This window comes from Hevea brasiliensis, chromosome 14, assembly GCF_030052815.1.
Source record: "Hevea brasiliensis isolate MT/VB/25A 57/8 chromosome 14, ASM3005281v1, whole genome shotgun sequence".
NCBI classification, from domain to species: domain Eukaryota; kingdom Viridiplantae; phylum Streptophyta; class Magnoliopsida; order Malpighiales; family Euphorbiaceae; genus Hevea; species Hevea brasiliensis.
In genome coordinates this window covers 14,877,773-14,904,058 of record NC_079506.1, presented here as the reverse complement: position 1 = coordinate 14,904,058, position 26,286 = coordinate 14,877,773, and the positions used below count along the sequence as shown (strand labels likewise).

The window sequence follows — 26,286 nt, the reverse complement described above, 5'->3', positions numbered from 1 at the left end:
TCTCATGTTTCAGAGTGGATCCCTCTATTTCTATACTGCGCAAGGCATTTTCTTTAGATAGGCCTAAAACGTCTGTTTCACCTTCAAAATCTTCAGCAACAGAGTCTTAACTGCCTCCTAATGAAGGGAAAGAAGAGTAAGTGTCATCAACTTGGTTATTCTATTCTTTTCCAAAAAGAAATTCCTTTTAAGTAGTTTCTTTGAAGGCTTTGATGCATTCAGGGTGTAAACGTATTGTTCTTGCTCTTACTTTTCTTCCCTACCTGTCATCTTATCTAAAAGGACATTTGTTCGTTGTAAGTTCACAGAAGCAAAGGTCGGTCATAAATTTGGAGAGTTTGCTTACGCACGAAAGCGAAGACTCCTTAGAGTAAGTGTTTTTTAGGACTTTATATGAACTACGTCAAATCTGCTTGCTGATAATGACTGTGAAGGTTCCAAATCTTCTTGTGTTATCTTCTTAGTCTCTTTAAGAATTAAGAAATAACTCCACAAAACATGAATTGACCATATTTGCTTTGATCATCTGAACCATCTTGGACTAGTTTTTTGTGATTGTAATTTATGAGGAAATGTAAATTTTTTTTACTAGGACCTATGAGGATGTAAATTTTTACGATTGATCATTCTCCTTAGTTCAATAAGAAGACTCATTCTCTGGATAAAGAGTAAAGAGCATTTGGAGATGCTCATTTGGAGTTTGAAATTTTCTGGCAGGGTGATTAGATTAATTTTGATGAATAAAGTGAGGGGGAGTAGCCTTCCAACTTGTTTTTCTTGAGCAAGGCAGGCTTCCTTGTAAAAAGATTTGTGCCTATGTATGCAAAACTGATATCGAAAGGTTTGAATTATCTCCATGAGAGAAATGTTGTTCACAGGGAAATCAAATGTGCTAACATATGTATTAGTGCATGAGAATCGATGTGTGAAAATTGCTGATTTTGGATTGACAAGTCACCTTATTTAGTGCTCTTACTGAGTCCAGCAATTTGACTCCATACTGAATGGCTCCTGAAGTTTTTAATTGAAAGAGAGCAGAAGGGTATAAGCTTCGAAGCTGATATATGGAGCCTATGCACTGTGTTGGAGATGTTAACTAGAAAAACTACATACTCTGATTTGGAGCCTGTGCAGGTAATCTTTTGGATTGAAAAGGGTCACCCACCGTCCCTCCCTAATTCTCTCTCGGATGATTCACCTGACTTTATCCAGCAATGCATGCAAGTTGACCAAAAAGATCGTCCCTCCGGTGCTAAGCTTCTAGAGCATCCATTAGTAAACAGATCAACTTCCAATATAGACCAATTGTGCTAATTTCGGATTGACTTAAAAAATAAATATATAATCACACATTATTCGTTGAATATTATAATTAAAATGAAAGCCCATAAGGTATATTGATAATAAAATACACACATTATATTATAATAAGAGACTCAAAGTAAAAATGGTGGGAAATAGCTTTCCTTTGAATTGAGATTCAATTAATATGGCAATGAGATGGTTAGAGATTTAATTGAAATCGTTCTTAGTGACAATTTGGGTGATAGTCGTCAGTTTGCAACCTGTAGGGCAGGTGAGAAATTGGAATTGGCATAATGATGTATGTGGACTAATAAAGACAACTTCCCTTAGTCAAAACAAAAGTGAAACTGCTCATATACCGAGTCGAATTTGGAAATTTTGATTAAGAGGATAATCACTCATTTATAAAATATTTTTTATTTATTATTTATAAATATTGAAAATAAAAAATTAATAATAATATCTAAACTTTAAATATTATTACTTACCAGAAGTTTCTGGAGAGCCTGTGTTTTGTGGAGCAAGATGAGAAATCTGCTTGCTACTTATCATACTTGTTCATGAATGCATGTGTCTGGCATTGCAAATAAATAAACCCCATCAAATAGATATTAGAACTAGCCAAGAAAGCCACACCGTCATTGGCTGCTCCGGTGCTCAGGCTTAGGCCGTGTTTGTCATTTAGATTCTGGCCAGAAAAAGCACTTTTTAAAAATATATATATTATTTTAGATATTATTAAAAAAATTAATTTATAAAATATTATTTTATTTTTTTATAATTTTTATAATTAAAATATATCAAATTTAATATTAATTAACTTTAATACTCTTTAATTAACATATTTAAAAAATATTTTTTTTTCACAACAATTTTAATAATAATGCTATCAGGGTTTAAAGAGTTATTTTATAATCGTGACGGGTACCTGTTACCTAACCGAGTTTTTTAAATGTTTGATTAACTAACCAAGTTTAATTACTTGTCTAAGCATATTCATATGAATGCATGAAACCTAATCTATATTTGTTGACTTTGTTTTTTTTTTTAAAAAAATGAAAAAGATTAAATTAGTTCTAGAAGAAGAGGAAGTACTACCTTAGTTCCTAACTTTTATTGCATTTAATTTTGAAAAATAATGGGACAAGCTACCCATTGACTCATGATATTTTAAAACTACATAGAAATTTGGAATCAATTTCATTTATAGTCCCTTAATTTAGGTTGTTATATCATTATCGTCCTTCAATTTCAATTTGTATCATAAAAATTCTCGAATTTCAATTCAATTATCACTAAAATTCGTGTGACTTATTATTAATTAACTTATTGTAAAGTTTTACTTATCATCTTTCAACTTAAATAGTTTTATCATAGTTATTACTCAACTTTACAGTCAATCTAAAATTTTAAATAAATCTTTATTTATTTAAAATAAAATCATATTTTTGAAATAGTTTAATATTTTTTAAAATATTTACAATTAATTATTTAATTTAACATATAAAAATATTATTTTTACATATATTATTTTTTAATTTGATTTTAGATTAATATCTAAAAGATTTATATATAATTTATCTTAATTCCTTGGATTTTATTTTAATATAAGAAAAAAATTAATAGTATATAATTATTTTACTTTATTTTGAAAATATTTAAACCTAATTAAATATGAATGATTTTATACCTTTTTTTTATATAGGTTGATATTGTATACTGTTTTTTGTCATTATTTTTTAAATTATTAAGATAATATATCAATCTTAATTATTATTTAGTACATTTTTTTATTAAAATTATTTATATATTAAATTAAAGTTTAAAAATTTTTTTAGATAAATTAAAATTAAGGGATGTATATGGTACATTTATTAAAGTTGAGAGCCATAAGTTAATCTGGAAAATTATAATAGCAGGTCACAAAGATTTTAACGATATTCAAATTGAAATTTAAGAATTTTTATGATACAAAATGAAGTTGAAGGATTCTACTAATATAACAAATTAAGTTAAGAGATTATGAATAAAATTAACCCGAAAAATTTGCTTTGACTTGGTGCCCTTACCATAGAAATTTCCTTAAAGCTGCTTTAATGAATCAATTGTATTACTAGGTCTTAATTAACACATATCCACCAATGGAAGAATCTGTGTCTTTTTCAAGCTCCTTTCAGTAGTTGGGAGCAGCTATTGACCTCTACTTGAAAATTGTAAATTGCTCTATCATTCCACATTATTTTTCATTTTGTTTCCTTTCTTTTCTCTAGCGAAATCTAAACTCCTGGATTATTACAAGAGTGCATGTCAAAATCTTAATTTTATGTTCATCATTAATTATTCTTCCTTGTCTGCATTCTATGTTTTTATAATTATATTTCTAGGATTTTTCTTGTTCAGACTTGTTTATAACAAATATGAAATTCACCTAATAAATAAACAAATATGAAATTCACCTAATAAATAAATCTCGCATTGTGAACTAAGTCTAGATGAGAATTCCCATCTAATGTCAGTTCCAACTTGCTGAATAATTTATATTTCTGCTCATATTCAAGAGAACAGGGATTTGCAAACTTTGTGTGTTACCATTATGCTGGAAAGCCATTGAAGACCTCTCATCCAGAGTAGATGGAGTTCTTTGAAATTAAACCCGTCAAATTATTCGTGAAAATGATGAATTCGGAAGGTAGAACTATAGAAATTGATGTGTATTCTAATGGTTTAATAAAGTCTATCCACGAGCAAATTCTAAATAAAGAGAAAATTCCAGTTACGGAACAGAAATTATCTCATGACGGGAAGCAACTAGAGCGGTGGCAGACACTTGAAGACTGCTCAATTGAAAACGAAGCTTGCCTCGAGTTGATGGTTGAACTTGTATGGGATGACTCGGACGAATCATCAGCACTTCTCCAAATGATTCACGAAACGAGTTCAAAGATTTGTCGCATGTGCCGAGGGGAACCCGTCTCCATAGATCGAGTTGACAGGAAGACCATTGAAGTTTTGATGTCCATAAGAAAAGGGAATTTGGAGATTCTTGATTTGTATTCTATTCCTGCAACTTTGGTTATGCTTTATAGCTCACCAATTGAAGGTAACAAAGGGTATGGTGATTTTCTCATAAGGTTTACCATGGATCTCATATTGATGAGCGCAGATAATATTCTTGGTGATGAAAACAAGTTTTTAGCATTAGAATTTTGTCATTTGCTAAGGGATGAAGCATCTGATGACGATCCTTTGTATCAATCATGCCGGACAACTCTAAGAGAGTTGTTAGAAAGAGGCAATTATGAGATCGATTTCAATTATGGGCCGCGCTCAATGCTTCAAATCGTACCCTTTGTTGTCGAGTTGGTAGCACCCTTACTGAGTGGACTGGGTTGGGCCTTCTATCCAGGTGCACACATTCAGTTGTTTAAAATTCAATTTCGCGAGTTCCAGACATTTTCTTGTGTATTACGTAAAGCAATTGATAATCTGAAAAAAGCCAATGAGGATGATGAGTGTAAGATTATGATTATTCTTTCATCGACGGCAATTAAAGTTATTTTTCATGACCTTTTGAAAAAAATGGAGGAGCATCTCAATCGTTTGCCAGTTATAACACAAATATTTGAATCAAATGATGTTGTGAGTTCTGTTTCATCCCTGTATCTGACCATTCTCAATGAATTGAATAGCATATCTCAACTTGTGGAGGGTGCTGCAGAAGAATTTCGGCATGTATTAGAGGACAAAAAGATTTCACTACAACTAATGGTTAAAAACACTACAAGAAAAGATGATTACGATTGGCTTCTTGAGCATAGTGCTTTGCTTGATTCTGAATCCAGGATGCATTTAGTAATGATGAAGATGATCTCTGAGGAAAAATTACGCGATGCAGAGCTCTACAAGCCTATCATTCTCAGGTGCAAAAATCTGTTTAAGGCATTCAAAAATAAGGATCTTATGAATCCTGAAGTATTGCAGGATTGGTTACGCAAGTTATGCCAAGCCTTATTCAAACCACAAAATCTCCTTTTCTTGGAGTGTCCAAATGATCCTACAAAGTTCTATCCTAATCCTGGTAAGATATCCTTTCTTTGAATTAGCATCCATAATTATTGCTTATACTTTTTGTATTATTATTATTTTTATTGAAAATGATTTATAACGTTTTGCTACAATTTATTTTATATTCCTTTTATCCCGCAAATAATCTATTCCAAATTATAAGTCACTGTGTAGTTTATTTACTAACTTCCTAATATGCCTCTATTTAGACAAATTCTATGGTTATTTAGTTTCATACAATGTATAATTACTTTGTTATGAAAAATAAGATAATTTAAATTTACTACTCATCTTATTAGATTTTTATAAAATAATTTTTTTTCTGTAAATTAGTTAATTACGAAAATTTTATTAATTTAACCAAAAAAAATTTCCTTAAATAAAAGTACATATAATATCTTAAAAAAAAATCTAAGAGATGAATTATGTATGATAAATTTTTGTTAAAAAATTATAAGAACAAGTTTAGGTTTGTTAAATATTATTTATTAGATTTTTAAAAAATATCATATGTATTTTTTTATATGAAGAAACTTTATTTTTTTGTTAAGTTAATAAAATTTAAAATTTCCGTAATTAATTATCTTACGGAAAATATAATTATTTTATAAAAATTTCATTAGACAATTTATAAATTTATATAAAATTATCTTATTTTTTATAATAAAATAATTTTTATTTTGTATGAAATCAAGTAATCATAAAAAATACCCTCTGTTTAATATGCATTGAAAAGGTAAAATTTATTGGTTTCAAAAATAGTTTAGTAATATGGGTTATTTAAATTTAAATTTTAACAACAAATAAGAAAACACTAAATAAAATTTTATTATTTTAACTACATTAACTATATTTTTTAATCTTGTGAAAATAAAAGCAAGTCTATCTTTGTGGGATGTAGTAAATTGTATAACATTCATTATCATATTTGACAAATCCTTGTTTTGTTTGATCTTAAATTTATTAAATATCAATTTTATTAAAATTATATAAATCATAAAGAAGTGTGTGTGGATTATAAATTTTTTTTTTTCATCTAACATGTATGTACAGAATTGAAGCCACAACCTTGAAATTTCTGGTATGGTGATTGCACTGGCATTGATGCATGAGGTAAAGGTCGGTGTTGCCTTTCATCGTGTGTTTCTTTTGCAACTGGCTGGCAAGGATATTTCTGCAGAGGACGTAAGGGATGCAGTTCCATCTTTTTACAAGGCCAAGGAACCTTTACTTGATAATCATCAAATTCTGAATGAATTCGTCAAGTCAGTCTCTGAACAGATAAGCTTTTTCACAAAAGGCTTTGATAGTGTTTTTGGAAAATCAATCATCCAACTGCTATCTCATGGCAGAATAGAGCTTGAAGATCTTAACCAGGTTCTGAAAGGAAACTTAAATCTTGAATTTAATTCTGGTAAGAAGAGAAAACATGACCACAATGAAAGTGATCCTCTGATGTTGTCCCAGGACAATGAAAGCGATCCTCTAATGTCCCAGTTCTTGAAGGTATGTGCTTGAATAATTTCCTTTGTGTTACTCTAACATCTCTGAAGCTTGATTTCAAAATATTATTACGTGGTTTGCTTTATTAATGGAATCTTCTTTGGAAATAAATGGCTAGCTTTCTCATCTTTCTGAAGCAATTATAGGCTTCTAGGCTCTTCTTTACCTTTCAGCAATTTCATAATATTATTGGACTAAGTTTTGCAAATGTTTTGGAAGAAATCCTTCTCGAATTTAGTTTCATTTTTTGATTTCATTAGCATAATAACCATGATTAGTATTGCAATTCCTATTGAACTATAATATAGAAATTAACTATGTTGAATCCTTCGCAGGCTAATAAACAAAAACTTAATATTCCAAAGTGGCAAGATTCTGGGAGAAGGGGGTTTCGGAATAGTGTATGAAGGATATGCTCCAAGTGGTTTCTTTTTTGCTGTAAAGGAAATTGAAATCAAAGATGAGGGGACGATTGACAATATTAATCATGAGATTGATTTATTATGTCAACTAAGACATCCAAATATAGTCAAATTTTATGGCATGGAGAGACGTCAATCGACGGTCCATATTTTTCTTGAGCTTGTAAGTAGAGGTTCTATTAAAAAAGTATATGACAAGTTTGATCTGAAGGATTCCCAAGTGTCCCACTACACCAAACAGATATTGGAAGGTTTGAAGTATCTCCATGAGAGAAAAGTCGCCCACAGAGACATCAAATGTGCAAATATACTGGTGAATGATAAAGGACGTGTGAAAATTGCAGATTTTGGATTGGCAAAGGTACTCGAATTAAATGCTTGTGTGAAATCTAACTGCGGGACAACAGGCTGGAAGGCTCCCGAGGTTATTAAAAAAAACAAAGAGTATGGATTTAAGGCTGATATTTTTAGCCTTGGCTGCACTGTATTAGAGATGTTAACGTGGAAAAGTCCATACTCTGATTTGAGATGTGGGAATAAAACTCTAGAATGTGAGATTGAAAATGGGAAACTGCCAGATCTTCCTGATTTTCTGTCAGACCTTTCACGAGATTTTATCACGAAGTGCCTTAAATTTAATCCAGATGATCGTCCAACTGTGGCTGAGCTTTTGCAACATCCTTTTGTGACAGGTTCTAGCTTTTAGCATTTTCATATTTTAATCAACTCCTTTAAAACTTTTCTTCAGCTTAAACTCTATGAATAAATCATTTGGCGTTTATGAGCTTTTCTTCATGTTGCTTCCTAAAAAAAGAAAAACCTCCATGGCTAGTAGAGCTTATTTTTAGGAACTTTTAGTGAATTTAAATAAGAGGATGGCAATACTCAGGACTCCATGAATATTTATGAAATTTTCTAAGCTTGTTGAATAATTTTGACAGTAGTGAAATTTAGACAGTTAGGCTGATATATTCTGACAGAGATCGTTAGGTAAACCTGTCGGGCTTGAATGGGTTTTGAGTGGAGTTTTGTGGGCTTGAGGCCATTGAAAGGTTGCTGAACATATTTAATATTATTTTCTTATTAGGAATTAGTTACTAGTTGTAGGGGAAACTGTGTCAAAATTCGGCATTATCATATAGGTTATTTATACTTCCTTCGGTTTATTATTTTTTTTGATCTGTTGCTGATAAGTGTTTGATACGTTGTGTAGGTGATCCGAGCCAACAGTCTTCCTCCTTTCAGCTGGATCAAGAAATTGCATGAACCATCATACTGTGAGTTAGATATTTTGTATTTTTATAAATTCAATATTATTAAATATCTTGGTATGCCCATACATTCACATGTGTGTGCATTGCATGGGCTGTTAATTGTAGCTACTACTCTCCAATCAGTTTTAGATTTTAAGTGACCATGATTGTAGCCTCTGCTCTCCGGTCAAGTTTATGGATTAAGCGGCTAATTTAGGAGATTTGCTCCCATATATGTATATAAGGACGTTATAAAATGCATGTTTTGCTCTAAGTTATCTTTTTGTGCGATTATTCGGTGTTTTGTCCGCATTTTTACTTGGTGTGCATTTCATATTATGACTGCATTAGTCCTTAGTAGTTATAGAAATAATAATTATATTTAATATCTAAACTCTGTTAATGTTAATCGAATACTTACTTATTTTTGTTCATTTATTTTCTCAGGAGAGAAGAAAAGCAATCTTCATTGTTAAAGGTTTACCTACTTCTTTTCCTCGCATTTTTTTGTTGTTACTGGTTTGTATCTTATTTCATGTCACTTTTCAAATACTCCACAGCTACTTATGTAATTTTTTTTTTGGTGTGCGTGTATAACATTTTATGGATGACTGAATAAGAATTGAGCTAGGTTTTCCAACTATACAAATATATTTATATTTATAATTATAATTTAAATTATGTATGGATATAGAGGCTGAGGAGAGATCCCTCATCCATGGACTATTGCATGCTTGAGAATTGAGATATATGATGCAGCTTGTTGCCTGTGTGGTAAGTTCACGTTGAGTTGAGCTACCCATGGCTTTGAGATATATGAGTTGAGTTGAGATATATGAGACTACCAACCGACTGTTAATTGTTAGCCTGCATCACAAATACAATCTTTGCTGAAGGCTTAATGTTTCATTTGAGTATTTGAGGCTACTCTCATTGCAATAATTAGGATTTTTTTTTCTTTTCTTTTAGTTAATTAGAAAAAATGGTGTAGAAGAAGAAATAGAAATGGGCCCAATGATGTGGCCCAACCGCAAGTGCACGGGTCGTACAAGTAATACAATAAAGATATCGTTCCCACGAGGAGTTGTGTTAATGATTGAATTTTTGATATAAAAAGTTGACTAAATTGAACTAATTTCAAAATTAAAACAATAGATTGAATGGGTATTGGAGTATGAAATCTATATGTGCAAAATTAATAATCTATCCAACAATGTATTAATTAAACTAAAATTGCATCAAATTGAAATAAGCAAGTTCAAATATGGCAAGCAATTAAATTCAATTGAAAATTAGCAATGATAAAAAGGTGATTCCGGAGTTCGGGATCTCATATTCGAGCTATTTTGGGATTTTAAATTGGTTATCCAATCTTATGAAACTTATGGGTTTTAAGGAGATTAATTCTTAAATCCTTTGAATTCCCTTTCGAGTGAGACAAAGAGTGCCTTAATTGATCTAATCCTACTTTCGTGGAGTTAGAGTTAATTAAGACCCATTAAGTTCTTTAATTAATCTGTGAATCCTCTTAATCCTTAGTCTATTTCTAGATCTAAGTTAATTAAGTCCAATTTCTTGATTATCTATCACACGGCCTTCTCCTTTCGGCGCTTCAACCATGGATTAAGAACATCACTTAATGGGATCCTACACTAAGCATGTCATTAAGTATACAAGAAATGAATAAAACTCATTAAGACCACAAAATATGGATTACCCAATCAAAATCCACAAAATATCTCAAATATTACAACCCTTACTCCAGAATCAAAATAAAACTACTCACTATCCATAATGCTTACAAGATATATCGAGTTTAAATGGAAATAAAGCTTTAATCTAAGCTAAGAAACAAGAAATTAAACACTAGAAATGTAGAAAAATGTAAGGAAAGAAAGAAATCTGCAAATCTTGGTTGAAAATGGTGTGGAAGGTGAAAGTGACTCTTCAAATTCTGCCTCTCCTCTCCTTTCCTTTTCTGCTCCTTGTCCCCCCTCCTTCTAAAATGGGAAATGAGACTATTTATAGCATTTTTCTGACATGGAGCCCTAAAATGGTGTGTTCTAGGAGGAATTATCTGAGGGAATCTTCTGCCAGCTCATTAATGAAACTTTTATGGGACTGCATAAGTGGACTGCATAAGTTATCTGATCCCTTATGCGATTTTCTGGTTACAGTTCACTTATGCGAAACTGCATGACTTGGTGCATAGGTTATGCACAATTCCGTGAGAGTGCATAAGGGAGGCGTGAATGTGCATAAGCTATGCAGTCTCCTTATGCACATTTTGGCAGGTATTGGAACTGTGATTTTTCTCCTTATGCAGATCTGCATAGCTTATGCAGCAGGTTATGCATAATTTGGTCAATGCATATTTCAGCTTGAAAACTTGTTTTTGACATCTATGGCTGTAGAAGTCACTCCTCAATGGTAAAATTTCTCTTCAGTCCTTCAAAAACACCATTTTTCCTACAAAACAAAGTAAAAATTACAAATTAATCCAAAATCGACAATTATGAAAAACTAACTAATTAACTAATGAAATTAGCTAAAAATAACTAATAATAAAATAAAATGGCTATGAAATTAGACCTAAATGACTATGCAAAATGTATGCATCAAATACCTCCAAACTCAAGCTTTTGCTTGTCCTCAAGCAAACTTTAAAATGTGATGCAAAATTTTTAGAGGTGCCTTATCCAAAGAGCTATGAAAATCACCTATTAAGTTAACTTAACACCCTTTTAGCCATACCAACAATCCATATACCCATCCTTCAAAATGCAAAGAATCTAATGCTTATCCAAGCTTTCACCGCTTAGCCATCAAGTCAATTATCATTCAAAATCCCTAAACCAGCCAATCAAGAGGGAGAGTCATGCTCAAAAGGAATTCTAGAACAATCAATAGTCAAAGTGTCTCTATATGGAATGATGGAATTGAATGAATGAATAAATAGTTTTCTAATCCCATAGGCAAATTTCCTACTCCCATCTCCACTAATGTAGCAAGTACTATCAAGAGATCAAAGGTCTTTTTAGGGATGTAATGGGGCCATGGGGTTCAAAATGAGGCTAAGAAGAAGAATGGGTAAAAAGGATTCAAAACATGAGAATATTTCCAATCTTAACAACATAAGGTACACTTCTTATTTTATTATAATTTTTTTTCTTTTTCTTTTTTTTTTATATATGGAGGAGAGAAGTACACAATGAGAATTGTCAAGTGCTAGCATAGTTTACAAAACACATAAAATGGAGGGACATTTTGATACTTTAAACTTGTATTTTGCATTTTCTTTTGATGATTGTCCCTAAAAATGCCACCCCCAAACTCATTTCTTTTAATACTTTGGGTGGATTTCTTTCATTTTGAATGGCAATAGTGAAAAGCACATATACTAGCACTTTTACAAGATGACAAGCACTTCTTCTCCCTTTTATTGTATATTTTTTTCTTTTTTTTTATTTTTAATTTTTTAGAAAGTGTACCTAATATTCAATATTATTCTCATGAAAAGGGTTGGAGTATTTGGTTCACTGGCTAGGTAGCAATAAGGATTTCAAGAAAAATTAGGGATAAAAAGGCTCAATGGGGTTTTCAAAGGTCAATTTTAATTAGGAAAAAGGGCCAAAGGTTTAAAATGAGAAGGTTTAAATCAAAAAATGCCTAATCATCTCTCTTTTCAAGTTCAAGCTGGTATTTCACCTTGAAAGGTTTAGAAAATTTGTTCTAGGATTGGTGAGACATCATTTGACTACCTTATATCCAATAACTCCCTCTAAACACTTCCATCTCCAAATGACTAGTTGAGTGGCTTTTTGGCTAAGAAGATATAGGCAAGGGATAGACACTTCAAAACCTTGCACCTCTTAGGAAACTTTCAATCCACAAACCCAACTAAAAGGTGAGTCAAATCACTCTCATAGGCAGCTTTTCAATACTCAAGGGATTTGGCAAAAGATTTTAATGCATGATGCATGATTCCTAAAATGAGCAATGCATTAACTAAATGGAGGAAGTCTATTTGTCTATTTGTGTGCAATGTGTACAATTTGTCTATTTGTATATGTGCTATGTTATGTATAATGCGTATGTAAATATGTAATGTGTGTGTAAATGTGTTATGTATATGTATGTATGGATGTGTATGTAAATATTTACAATATATGTAAATGGAATGGGATGAGATGCTCCTATACTCAAAATGTGAAAAATAAAGCAAAAATCAAAATGTGCACCCCCAAACTCAAAATTGGACATTGTCCCCAATGTCTCAAGTAGTAGATAACCAAAACTCAAAGCAAGTAATATTTACCAGGAATTGTGAAAATTAAGAGCAAAAAGAAAGAGTTACCTGGTATGGAGCAGGGGAGAATTCAAGATATAAAGGGATGCATAAGAAGCTGCACAGGTTATACAAAGTAAAGTGCTGTCCAGATCAAGTGCATAAGTAGGGTGCATAAGTCGTGCGGTTCTGCATGAATGGCAATATGGGTTGCATAGGCTATGCAGGACATTTGCATAAGGGGAATACAGCCTGTGCAGTTCTGCATAAGTAGCAGAAAGGGTTGCACAGGCTATGCAAAATATTTGCATAAGGAAATTCATAGCCTGTGCAGTGTATACAAAAGCTGCTGCATGATGATTAGCAAGGGGAAATGTACAACCAGCAGTAGAAGCATGGAAATATATATAGAGGATGGGCAAATATGTACAAAAGGGCAATAAGTGCAATGAAAATCAAAGAAAACTAATGTAATAGCTATCCAATAAAACTTCAAGAAAAACAGAATTTAAAACAAACTAATTCAAAACAAACAAACATAATTCAAAACAAACTATAAATGTTTGAACATATTTACAAAGGAAAAGTCTTACAAGTTTGAATAAAAGTAAAACAAAAACTAATCTAGTTCTATTATTTTGCCCTTGTCCAAGGATGTTGCTAAGAAATGGTAGGCTGCAGTTCTTTGTCGAAATGATGGTGCTGGAGGAGGTGATGGAGGTGGAGGTGGCATTCCCAGAAAGATCATGAGTTGCTTCACCATCTCCTTCAATTCTTTCTGCTTGTCCCTGGTTTCCATGACAAGGTCAAACAGTTGATCATGACGATCCTTGAGTGTATCAAGACCAGTGTCAAGCTTCCTATCCACAAAGTATATATCATCACTAAGCCTTTCAAGATAGGTGAATAAGGCTTTAGTGTTGAATGCAGGAGGGGCTGTGGATGAGGAAGGTTCAGCTGTAGGAGGTGTGGGCTGAGCAGAAGCTGCTGGGGTCTCCTGTGCAGATTGAGGGGGTGGGGTAGGTTCAGTAGAGTGTCGTGGGACTGATGGGAAAGGTTGGGCTTCTGGTTGTGCAATGGGCTCAGTTTCTGCTGCAGGTTGTGCAATGTCAGAATGTGGAAAACTGAACCCTGTTTTGGATAGGTGTGCAGTATCAAAATATATGGTGTCTACAAGTGCTGGTATTGGGTGCTCTTCAGGATTAAAACCAAAATGCTTGGCTATAACTGTTATGAGCCCCCCCAGGACAATGTCACCTATGGATTTAGTGGCAATATGCAACACATGCTCACAAAAGAAATAACCAGGAGAAACCTTGACCTTGTGAAAAGCACACCATAACATGAATAATTCAGATTTCCCCACAGCACCAGAACTAGTTCCTCTGCCCAAAATAATGCTAGCAATCAGTCTATGAATAAACCTAAGTGCAGGGTCAAGTATTTGAGAGGTTTTTGATCTTCCAGCAGAGAAAGTCTGAGTTTGGTTTGTGATAATTCTCCAAAATTGGGCAGCATTCCAAATACCCTTATTTGCTACCTCTACCCCAGTATATGGCACTCTAAATAGCCCATCCATTGCAAAACCAAGAATGCTATGAAATTGATCCAATGATAACTCTATGTTTTGCCCCAAACATCTAAATTTCATAGTTGGCTTAAAATCTACATCATGCAATTTCAGGGTGGCAGAGAATGAGGAAATAAATTCTAAAACTAAATCTGGGTAAATAATTTCTTGCTTGTGCACAAATTCCATCCAACCCATACCATCTAGATAGGCAACCACATTGTCAAATAAACCAAGTGACTGGAGAGAGTCCACAGAAATATACCTAGTGGGCTGCACCTTCCTTTCCTTAAGTCTCTTAAAGGCTGCCTTTTGAACTGCATCCGGAAGAGGCCAAGGTAGTTTTGATACCAATGAGACTGCTGACATTTGCTTTTTGCTGGAAGAGGGTGATTTGGCTTGTGTGGAGGCTGAGGTTTTGGGGTTTTTGGGTGGTGGTTCTGAAAATAGGGTGGGTGGTTCTTTACGTTTGGATAGAGGAGGTGCAGAGGACATGGGCCTAGTGGATTTTGACCTGATTTTTCGTTTGTACATGGTTGTGGAGGGTGGTGGGGGTGTCGCTTGTGGAGGGGAATCGGGATTGGGAGGTAGCGTTGATAATGGCGAGACCTCGAGAGGAGAAGCTGGAGGGGAATGAGGAGGCGACTCCATGGTTCTTGATAGTGAGGAGAGATAAGGGCGGAAATGAGAATGCAGGGAGAAGTTAGGGTTTATCCGACGAAAATGCGAGTAGAGAAAAAGGGTTTGCCGGAATTGAGGTCATGGGGAAAAGGGGTGAGCAGGGATATCGGGAGGAGGAGGTGGAGGTGGGAAAAGAAAATTGCCGAAAAGAAATTTGATTTGAATCGGGTTTGTGTAGAGACTGCATAAGTGAAAATTGAGTTATGCATAACCTGTGCACCCTTTTATACATGTTTCGGTATGATTTGAACTTCAGAGAAATAGCTCATGCACAAGTGCATAAGTCATGCATCCTCCTTATGCAGGTCTCGGTAGGTTTTGGTGTTTGGAAAATGTGGTCATGCAGTTGTGCATAAGCTATGCACTCTGCTTATGCATGTTTCGGTGGGTTCTGATTTTTGTGGAAGGTGGTTATGCGGAAGTGCATAGGTCATGTACTCTGCTCATGCAGGTCTCGGCAGATTTTGGTGTTTGGGGTTGGTGGTCATGCAATTGCGCATAAGTCATGCACTCTCCTTATGCACCCCTACGCAAGTTTGGAATTTTTGGGTTTCTGCTTATGCAGAAGTGCATAAGTCATGCACTCTGCTTATGCACCCCTCGGCAAGTTTGGAATTTTTGGGTTTCTGGTTATGCAGAAGTGCATAAGTCATGCACTCTGCTTATGCACCCCTCGGCAAGTTTGGAATTTTTGAGTTTCTGGTTATGCAGAAGTGCATAAGTCATGCACTCTGCTTATGCACCCCTCGGCAAGTTTGGAGATTCAGAGTTTTTTGGTCATGCGGTAGTGCATAAGTCATGCACCCTCCTTATGCAGACTTCGGCAGAGAGAGAAAATGAGGAATTTGAAGTTATGCAAATGTGCATAAGTTATGCACTCTGCTTATGCAGGTTTCTAAAGATATGAAATTTGACAAAATTAGGCTATGCAGAGTTGGATAAGCTATGCACTCTTCTCATGCATTTTGCAATATGAATGAAAATGGCAAGAATTGTGGTTATGCAGGATTGCATAAGCTATGCAGTTGCTTATGCACAATTCAACAAGATTAAGATTGCAATGGAACATGATTTGCAAGTGTGAAAAATACCCTAAAATGAAGAAATATAATTCTATGAAGCATAAACTATGAGAAATTTTCACCAAAAACACATCAATATATACAAAGTTCATCAAAAATGCATCACACAAGCTTGTAGAAGATGGATCCTGCATAAAAAGCATTTGTGACCCATTCCATTTTGACTCAAATTCTGCAAATAAACATTTAGCACATTAAAACTCAATAAAATCTGCATAAAGTTGCATCTATCCACAAATGATGAATGAACTCTCCAAGTTATGCCAAGAGAATGCAATATTGTCCACCTTGAATTCCACAACCCAAATAATCTCAAAACTACAAAGATGACCAACTTACTGCCATATTAACATTAAAAGCACATATACTTAAAAGTTACACACCCAACCTCACCAAAAACACAAGCCATCTGCTGCAGACACCCTTTTTGCTGCAGATTTCATTTTTCCTCTCTGCATAAACTAGATAGCAGCCCCTTCCTCCATTGAAATACATCTACAAGGGACAAAATTCAACAATGTCAAAAATTGAATTTGGGGAGATTCAAGATAAAAACAAAAGCAATGAAAATGAAAGTAAATCAGCAAAATAAAAATAAAAAGAATTGGGATGCCTCCCAAGAGGGCTAATTTATAGTCCTTAGCTGGACTTTTCATAAATTTCACTGAAAAGAGGTGAGGGATTGGAGAGCTTGTAATAGCTTGCTCCTATTATTGGGTCTCCAGTTATGTAATGTTTCAATCTATGCCCATTGACCTTAAAATTCCCAGATTTTTCACTCCAAATTTCAATTGCTCCATAGGGGAAAACCTTAGAAACTCTGTATGGACCAGTCCACCTTGATTTAAGTTTCCCAGGGAACAATTTCAATCTTGAGTTGAACAACAAAACTGAATCACCTTCTTTGAATTCCTTTTTCCTAAGGTGCTTATCATGCCAAACTTTGGTTCTTTCTTTGTAAATACGGGCACTTTCATAAGCATCCATCCTTAGTTCCTCAAGCTCATTGAGTTGCAATAGTCTCTTTTCACCAGCTTGCTTAAGATCAAAATTCAAGGTCTGAATGGCCCAATATGCTCTATGTTCTAGCTCCACAGGTAAATGACAAGACTTACCATACACCAACCTAAAGGGAGTAGTTCCAATAGGGGTTTTGTAGGCAGTCCTATATGCCCATAAAGCATCATCTAGTTTGATAGACCAATCTTTCCTAGAATTATTCACTGTTTTCTCCAAAATATGCTTGAGCTCTCTGTTAGAAATTTCAACTTGTCCTGAAGTTTGAGGGTGGTATGGGGTAGCTATCTTGTGCACTACACCATACTTCCTCATTAAGCTCTCAAATTGCTTATTACAAAAATGGAAACCCCCATCACTAATTACAGCCCTAGGAGCTCCAAATCTGCTCAAGACAAAGTTCTTCAGGAATTTCACTACCACTCTAGCATCATTAGTTGGAGTTGCAATAGCTTCCACCCACTTTGACACATAGTCAACCCCAACTAAGATGTATCTATTACCATATGAAGGAGGAAATGGCCCCATAAAATCTATTCCCCAAACATCAAATAATTCCACTTTAAGAATATTATTTAGGGGCATTTGATCTCTTTTTGACAAATTTCCACTCCTTTGACATTTATCACATTCCAACACAAATTTCCTCACATCCTTAAAAAGATTTGGCCAAAAGAAACCAGCTTGCAAAATTTTACTAGCTGTTTTAGAGATTCCAAAATGTCCTCCATAATCAGAAGCATGGCAATGATGCATAATACTCTGTGTCTCTTCATCAGGAATACATCTCCTTATTAAACCATCACAGCATCTCCTAAAGAGTAAAGGGTCATCCCATCTATAAAACTTCACCTTATGCAAAAACTTTTTCTTTTGTTGCCATGTCATACCTAGAGGTAAAACTCCACAAGATAAATAATTTAAAAGGTCTGCATACCAAGGTAATTTAGCAAGAAGAGAGAAAAGTTGTTCATCCAAGAAAAACTCATCAATAGGGATTTCATCCAATTCTTAATCATCCAATTTCAACCTACTAAGATTATCAGCAACTACATTTTCAGCTCCCTTCTTATCTCTAATCTCCAAATCAAACTCTTGTAGCATCAGAATCCACCTAATGAGCCTAGGTTTAGCTTCCTTTTTACGGAGCAAATACCTGATGGCTGCATGATCTGAAAATATAACCACCTTTGAGTCTATAATGTAAGGTCTAAACTTTTCCAATGCAAAGACAATTGCCAAGAATTCTTTTTCAGTTGTTGCATAATTTGTTTGAGCCTCATCTAGTGTTCTACTAGCATAATAAATAGCATAAGCCTTTTTGTCCTTTCTTTGACCAAGAACAGCCCCAATTGCATAGTTGCTAGCATCACACATAATTTCAAAAGGTAGGCTCCAATCAGGTGGTTGCATGATTGGTGCAGTGATAAGAGCTTGCTTCAACCTGCAAAAGGCATCCAAACACTCTTGGTCAAATACAAATGGTATGTCATGACTTAACAAATTAGACAAAGGTTTAGCTATTTTAGAAAAATCCTTGATAAAGCGTTTGTAGAACCCAGCATGTCCTAGAAAACTTCGAATTCCTTTGACATTGGTAGGAGGAGCCATCTTCTCTATCACTTCAACTTTGGCTTTATCAACCTTTATTCCTCTGTTAGATACCAAATGTCCAAGCACTATCCCTTCCTGAACCATGAAATGACACTTTTCCCAGTTTAACACAAGGTCAGTATCTGCACATCACTGCAAAACTTTAGAAAGGTTAGCCAAGCATATGTCAAATGAAGATCCATAAACAGAAAAATCGTCCATAAAAACCTCCATTATGTCTTCAATGAAATCTGAGAAGATTGCCATCATGCACCTTTGAAAAGTGGCTGGTGCATTACACAGCCCAAATGGCATCCTCCTATAAGCAAAGGTTCCATATGGACAAGTAAAAGTGGTTTTCTCTTGATCATTTGGATGGATAGGGATTTGAAAAAAACCTGAATATCCATCTAAATAGCAAAAGTAAGAATGCCTAGCCAATCTTTCTAACATCTGATCAATGAAGGGAAGTGGAAAATGATCTTTTCTAGTGGCAACATTTAATTTTCTGTAATCTATGCACATTCGCCAACTAGTCACTGTTCTGGTGGGAATTAATTCATTATTTTCATTTTTGACCACTGTAATTCCACCTTTTTTTGGAACAACATGTACTGGGCTCACCCAAGTACTGTCTGAGATGGGATATATGATCCCTGCATCAAGCAACTTCAAAATTTCCTTTTTAACAACTTCTTTCATATTTGGGTTCAACCTCCTCTGATGTTGAATGGATGGCTTACAATTTTCTTCCAAAATGATTCTATGCATGCAAAAGTGCGGGCTTATTCCCTTAATGTCATCTATGGTATATCCTAAGACTTTCCTAAATTGTCTCAGCACTCTTAACAACTTATCAGCCTCTAAGGTACTCAAGTTTGCATTTACAATTACTGGATAAGTGTTATTAGTGCCAAGAAATTCATACCTGAGCTGAGAAGGAAGTTGCTTAAGTTCTACCTTAGGTGCATCTTCTTTCTTGAATGATGGTTGCTTAGATTCTGCTTTTTCCTTTTGTGTGAGTTGAAAAACTGGAGCAGAAATGAATGGTGGACTACCCTCTAAGTGTTGAGCATATGCAGCCACATGAGGGTTGTCATAGTCTATGCCTCCTCCATGAACCAGATAATTTTCAAGTGGATCTTCCGGATATTTCTTTCTAAAGTGTTCTTCAACCAGCTCATCAATAATATCAACTCTCAAGCAAGTATCAGCTTCAGAATGATGCTTCTTCATAGTGTTATTAATATTGAAAACCAATTGCTCTTCACCAACCCTAAGAGTCAGCTTTTCTCCCTTAACATCAATCAATGCTCCTGCTGTAGCTAGAAAGGGTCTTCCCAAGATAATTGGAATATTAGAATCTTCCTCCATGTCTAAGATGACAAAATCAACAGGTATGTAGAACTTCCCAACCTTCAGAGGCACATTCTCCAAAATCCCTTCAGGATACTTAATTGATCTGTCAGCTAACTGAAGAGAAATGTGGGTTGGATTTAGATCTCCCATATTGAGCTTCTCATAAATGGAGAGGGGCATAAGGCTAACACTAGCCCCTAAATCACATAAGGCTTTTGTAGAACATGATTCCCCAATGTGGCATGGAATTGAAAAACTCCCTGGATCCTTGAGCTTTGGAGGAAGTTTCCTTTGAAGGATAGCACTACATTCTTCTGTCAAAGCTACAGTTTCATGCTCTTCAAGTTTCCTCTTGTTTGAGAGAATTTCTTTCAAGAATTTTGCATAAGAGGGCATTTGTGAAAGAGCATCAACAAACGGCACATTTATATAAAGTTTCTTCAAAACCTCTAAGAACTTCCCAAATTGCTTATTAAGCTTGGCTTTTTGAAATCTTTGTGGGAAGGGAAGTTGTGGCTTGTAGGGCTCAGGAGGTATATACTTCTCTTCCTTCTCTTCAATTTTCTCTTTACATTTTTCTGCATTCTCTTGTTTTTCACTCTCATCAGTTTCTTTCTCATTTTCTCTCTTCTCATCATTTTCACTCTTCTCATGTTTTTCACTCTTCTCATTATTTACAACTTTCCCACTTCTTAAAGTAATAGCTTGACACTGCTCTCTTGGGTTTTCTGGTTGACTTGGTAGTTTTCCAAAAGATTTAGTACTTGAGGAAGATGCTTGTTGTGCAATCTGATTTTTCAGCATTCTGTTATGTGTTTGCATCTGTTCTAGCCTTGCTTTCATCTCTCTCATCTCTTCATCATGCTTATTTTGGTTAGCAAGAATCTGTTGCAATAAAGCTTCTATGGTGGAATTTTGTTCTTGCTGTTTTGGAGGAGGGTTCATATTTTTCTGCTGAAAATTAGGCAATGGTTGCCTATTTTGCTGATATGGAACTCCTTGTTGCTGTTATGGTTGAAAATTCTGATTTGGAACTTGACTTTGCTGATTTCCCCATGAAAAGTTGGGATGATTCCTCCAAGTTGGATTGTAAGTTTGAGAATAAGGATTCCCCATTTGCTTGTTTCCATAATTACCAACATATGCAGCTTGCTCTCCATAGTCTACTCCACAGCTGGTTGTTCCCTCTGCATAAGCCACTTGTTGTGAACTTCCAGATGATGATGATGAACTAACCAACATACTCAAATCTTCCATCTTCTTAGCAAGGACATTTGTAAGTGCATCAAATTTTGCATTAATCATGTTGAATGGATCAAGGTCATACATTCCAGCAGCTTGCCTCTTTTGAGTTGGAGCTGGTCCTCTTGGACTACTCCAAAGATGAGTATTCTTTGCAATTTTCTCCAATAGCTCATAAGCTTCATCTTCATGCTTCATAATAAATTCTCCTCCTGTTTGAGCATCAATAATCCCTCTGATTGCTGGAGTGACATTGGTGTAAAAATTCTGGTTAATCATCCATTTCGGAATGGCATGATGTGGGCATTGTCTCTCTAATTCCTTCCATCTCATCCATGACTCATATAGAGTTTCATCTTCTCTTGGTCTGAAAGCTGTCATTTGATTCCTTAGTTCTTGAGTTTTTCCAGGTGGAAAATATTGTGCAAGAAATGCATTAGTGAGTTGCTCCCAATTTGTAATGGAGTTGTGAGGTAAAGAATCAAGCCAATCCAATGCTCTATCTTTCAAAGAGAATGGGAATAGCTTTAATCTTGCTGCATCATCAGACACTCCAGGTTGTTTTTGCATATCACAAATCATAGCAAACTTCTTCAGATGTGTGTGTGGATTTTCAGAAGGATGTCCTCCAAATTGAGAATTCTGAATCATTTGAAGAACTCCAAAATCCATCTTGTAACTATTTGCATCAATTCTGGGTCTTGCTATGCTTTCTCTCAAGTCATCAAAACGAGAAAAGCATGATCCATCATACTTCCCCTAGGCACGTTAGCATTAACAACTTCTTCCCCTTGGGCTTCATTTTCATTGTTTTGACCATTTCCAGCATTACCAACACCAATTCTAATTCTTTCATCAGCCATGTCTGCTTCTAATTCAGTTTCTCCCAAAGCTTCTTTCCTTCTTCTGGTTTCTTTCTTGTTGGCCTTACAAAATTTCTCAATTTCAGGATTGAACAATAAGGATGTGTCACTTGTGCTTCTAGCTCTTCTCATAAAAGATTAAAAGTACCTGAAAAAGAACAAACAAACACAAAAATGAAAATATAATAAAAATAAAACTAAAAACAACTAAAATAATCAAGAATTCAATCTTAAACAAACAACTCCCCGGCAACGGCGCCAAAAACTTGATGTGGCCCAACCGCAAGTGCACGGCATGTACAAATGTCTGATAAAGATATCGTTCCCACGAGGAGTTGTGTTAATGATTGAATTTTTGATATAAAAAGTTGACTAAATTGAACTAATTTCAAAATTAAAACAATAGATTGAATGGGTATTGGAGTATGAAATCTATATGTGCAAAATTAATAATATATCCAACAATGTATTAATTAAACTAAAATTGCATCAAATTGAAATAAGCAAGTTCAAATATGGCAAGATTTAAAATGGCAAGCAATTAAATTCAATTAAAAATTAGCAATGATAAAAAGGTGATTCCGGAGTTCGGGATCTCATATTCGAGCTATTTTGGGATTTTAAATTGGTTATCCAATCTTATGAAACTTATGGGTTTTAAGGAGATTAATTCTTAAATCCTTTGAATTCCCTTTCGAGTGAGACAAAGAGTGCCTTAATCGATCTAATCCTACTTTCGTGGAGTTAGAGTTAATTAAGACCCATTAAGTTCTTTAATTAATCTGTGAATCCTCTTAATCCTTAGTCTATTTCTAGATCTAAGTTAATTAAGTCCAATTTCTTGATTATCTATCACAGGGCATTCTCCTTTCGGCGCTTCAACCATGGATTAAGAACATCACTTAATGGGATCCTACACTAAGCATGTCATTAAGTATACAAGAAATGAATAAAACTCATTAAGACCACAAAATATGGATTACTCAATCAAAATCCACAAAATATCTCAAATATTACAACCCTTACTCCAGAATCAAAATAAAACTACTCACTATCCATAATGCTTACAAGATATATCGAGTTTAAATGGAAATAAAGCTTTAATCTAAGCTAAGAAACAAGAAATTAAACACTAGAAATGTAGAAAAATGTAAGGAAAGAAAGAAATCTGCAAATCTTGGTTGAAAATGGTGTGGAAGGTGAAAGTGACTCTTCAAATTCTGCCTCTCCTCTCTTTTCCTTTTCTGCTCCTTGTCCCCCCTCCTTCTAAAATGGGAAATGAGACTATTTATAGCATTTTTCTGATATGGAGCCCTAAAATGGTGTGTTCTATGAGGAATTATCTGAGAGAATCTTCTGCCAGCTCATTAATGAAACCTTTATGGGACTGCATAAGTGGACTGCATAAGTTATGCAGTCCCTTATGCAGTTTTCGGCTGGTTTGGTTCACTTGTGCGAAACTGCATGACTTAGTGCATAGGTTATGCACAATTCCGTGAGAATGCATAAGGGAGGCGTGAATGTGCATAAGCTATGCAGTCTCCTTATGCACATTTCGGCAGGTATTGGAACAGTGATTTTTCTCCTTATGCAGATCTGCATAGCTTATGCATCAGATTATGCATAATTTGGTCAAATGCATATTTCAGCTTGAAAACTTGTTTTTGACATCTATGGCTGTAGAAGTCACTCCTCAATGGCAAAATTTCTCTTCAGTCCTTCAAAAACACCATTTTTCCTACAAAACAAAGTAAAAATTACAAATTAATCCAAAATCGACAATTATGAAAAACTAACTAATTAATTAATGAAATTAGCTAAAAATAACCAATAATAAAATAAAATGGCTATGAAATTAGACCTAAATGACTATGCAAAATGTATGCATCAGCCCAATAGCTTGCTCCATTCCTAAGCAGGTGTAGAGGCCTAAACCCAAACAAACCCTAGCCTAGGAAATCAACCTGCAGGAGAAATGAACAAAGGAAAGCATCGCCGTACATGATAGAGGAAGAATGCCACCAACCAAGTCATCCTTGCAGAGACATCAAGGTTGCCCCAATGACATGAAGGCCAGAAGGACCCAAGAGCAAACGAAGCAGAAAACTAATAACCCATGGGTATTGCAGACAAAGAAGACAAACACCGGTCAATAGAGGGGTGGAAAGTGGCAGGCTCTTCGGTATCTCACTCATGCCTTCCGGGTTAGGCTGATCCGCATCACACCCCACGAGTGACCACCCTCCATAACTCGTCAACCTTCCCCTCAGTAACCCAAAGCTATAGCAATCAAACAGAACGAGGCCAAGAACAAACATCAGACCTGCAGATCAAGAAACCCTCTCCAATAAACCGCAAATCTGCAGCAAAACCAAACGCAATTATTGATGCACAAACCATCTCTCCCGAAGGTGAGGAGGGAGACCCACTTCTGGGACAGGAGACGGAGACCCCCCTGAGCCGCGAAATCAGCAAAGATGGAGGCCTATGAGCCTCAGAGAACCGAAGGACCACTTGTCAGTCTGAACATGCATATATTATTATTATGTCAAAATCATTGCTATAAAGCTTAAATGCTTGAATGCAGCACTATGGGAAGGAGACATGAACAAAAATTATTATAACCAAAATTTGTAACTCAAGTGACTTGTATAAAATATGAGTTAGGTACTCAAAGATCATATAAAATCTTGAGTTTAAATTTTATTTTTGTTTTTCTAAGAAGTACCCACATCTAGATACTATATCGTTGCGTGATGTATTGTATGGATTAAAAGAAGTATGATGGACTTTGAGTTTAACATCTTTTCACTCAAATCCTTAACATTGTTCTTGAATTTTTAAGATAGAGTTAGACCACTTGGTAAATCTTAATTACACGGGTTTGGTTATTTTTGGACATAAATTGGGCCTTTGCCTTTGCCGCTCTGTACCGCCCTTAAACCCAAGCCTCTGGCAACCCTCCACCCCCTCACTCTGTCCCTTGTGCAACTCCAAATTTCATCGCTTTTCTTGTATCACAATCCTGAATCAGGCTTTTATCGACAATGTTCAGATCTTCTTCTCTGTTCCTTCATCATTGCTCTCTTTTCCCATGTCGTATTCTTTGCTGCATTTCTTACTCCCTGTTCTCAATGCAAAATCTGGTGTTCTTTAGATTTCATTTTAAACTTTGTCGTTTAAACGAACCCAAATTGACATTTATAATCATTTTCAGATTCCTGGTTCTTCTTTAGCCTTGAAGAAATGATGTGGGCAAGTGTAACGCGAAAAGTTCTCACTGGCAGCTGTTCTGCTTCTTTGATCAGTAGTGAGAGTTCTTTCTTTTGTTTGAGTTTATTTGCTGTTTCTATGTATATAAGCTTTAAAGCCTATATTATTCTATTTAAAACATGATTGTGATTTTATTGAACTCAAGTTTACTTGTCTGTGTTTTCTTTAAAATAGGTTTTAGAACAGTCATTGCTAGGTACTCAATCCAATTTGGCACCATCATCACGATCTTACTCTATCGCCTCGAAGGAGGTGAAGAAGCTTGATGTCTCTTGCTCTATGTTTTTTCAAATTATAGCATTTATTGTTATGTGTAATGTTAATTCTTGCTAGTTTTATTTGTACTTGTTCAGATACTGCCACTTGAAAGAAGATCAAACAGCTCACAAAATGTTGATTCCCATGGTTATCTAAGTAAGTATATTGTGGGTGATGTTTTAGATTTGCCTATTTGATTAAGGCTCTTATTTAAGCATGTGCTTACACCCTTGTCTTTGTGTTTACAGGATTTCCATGGTTTCTTTGAATTTCATGTGTTTACAGGATTTCCAGTTGGTTCAAGTCCTGTAAGGTCAGCTTTGTTTTCCTATTTCTTTTTCTTTTTCCATGGCATATGCATACACACTGCGTTGTTATTCCATTAGCTCTTTCATATTCGTAAAGAACTTCTATCTAAAATGTTTGTTCTTATTTCAATTTCCTTGACACATATTTTTAGGCAATCCTCTGTTTTTCTTGAACAAACTTAAAGAAAAGTGCAAAGAAGTGTG

At 34.8% G+C, this 26,286-nt stretch overlaps 1 long non-coding RNA gene, 1 other non-coding gene and 1 pseudogene across 2 annotated transcripts; all 3 read left to right on the top strand.

The window, feature by feature from the left end:
- Positions 1 to 3,822: 3,822 nt before the first annotated feature.
- On the top strand, positions 3,823 to 9,192 carry LOC110637802 (E3 ubiquitin-protein ligase UPL5-like; annotated as a pseudogene).
- A 12,477-nt stretch (positions 9,193 to 21,669) lies between these two features.
- On the top strand, positions 21,670 to 21,776 carry LOC131173623 (small nucleolar RNA R71). The gene has a single exon (XR_009143936.1). It is a non-coding gene; the product is annotated as a small nucleolar RNA R71 (small nucleolar RNA).
- Positions 21,777 to 25,606: 3,830 nt separating this feature from the next.
- On the top strand, positions 25,607 to 26,089 carry LOC110637803 (uncharacterized). Its single transcript, XR_009143674.1, has 3 exons — positions 25,607 to 25,768; positions 25,870 to 25,930; positions 26,023 to 26,089. It is a non-coding gene; the product is annotated as an uncharacterized LOC110637803 (long non-coding RNA).
- The last annotated feature ends 197 nt before the right edge of the window (positions 26,090 to 26,286 follow it).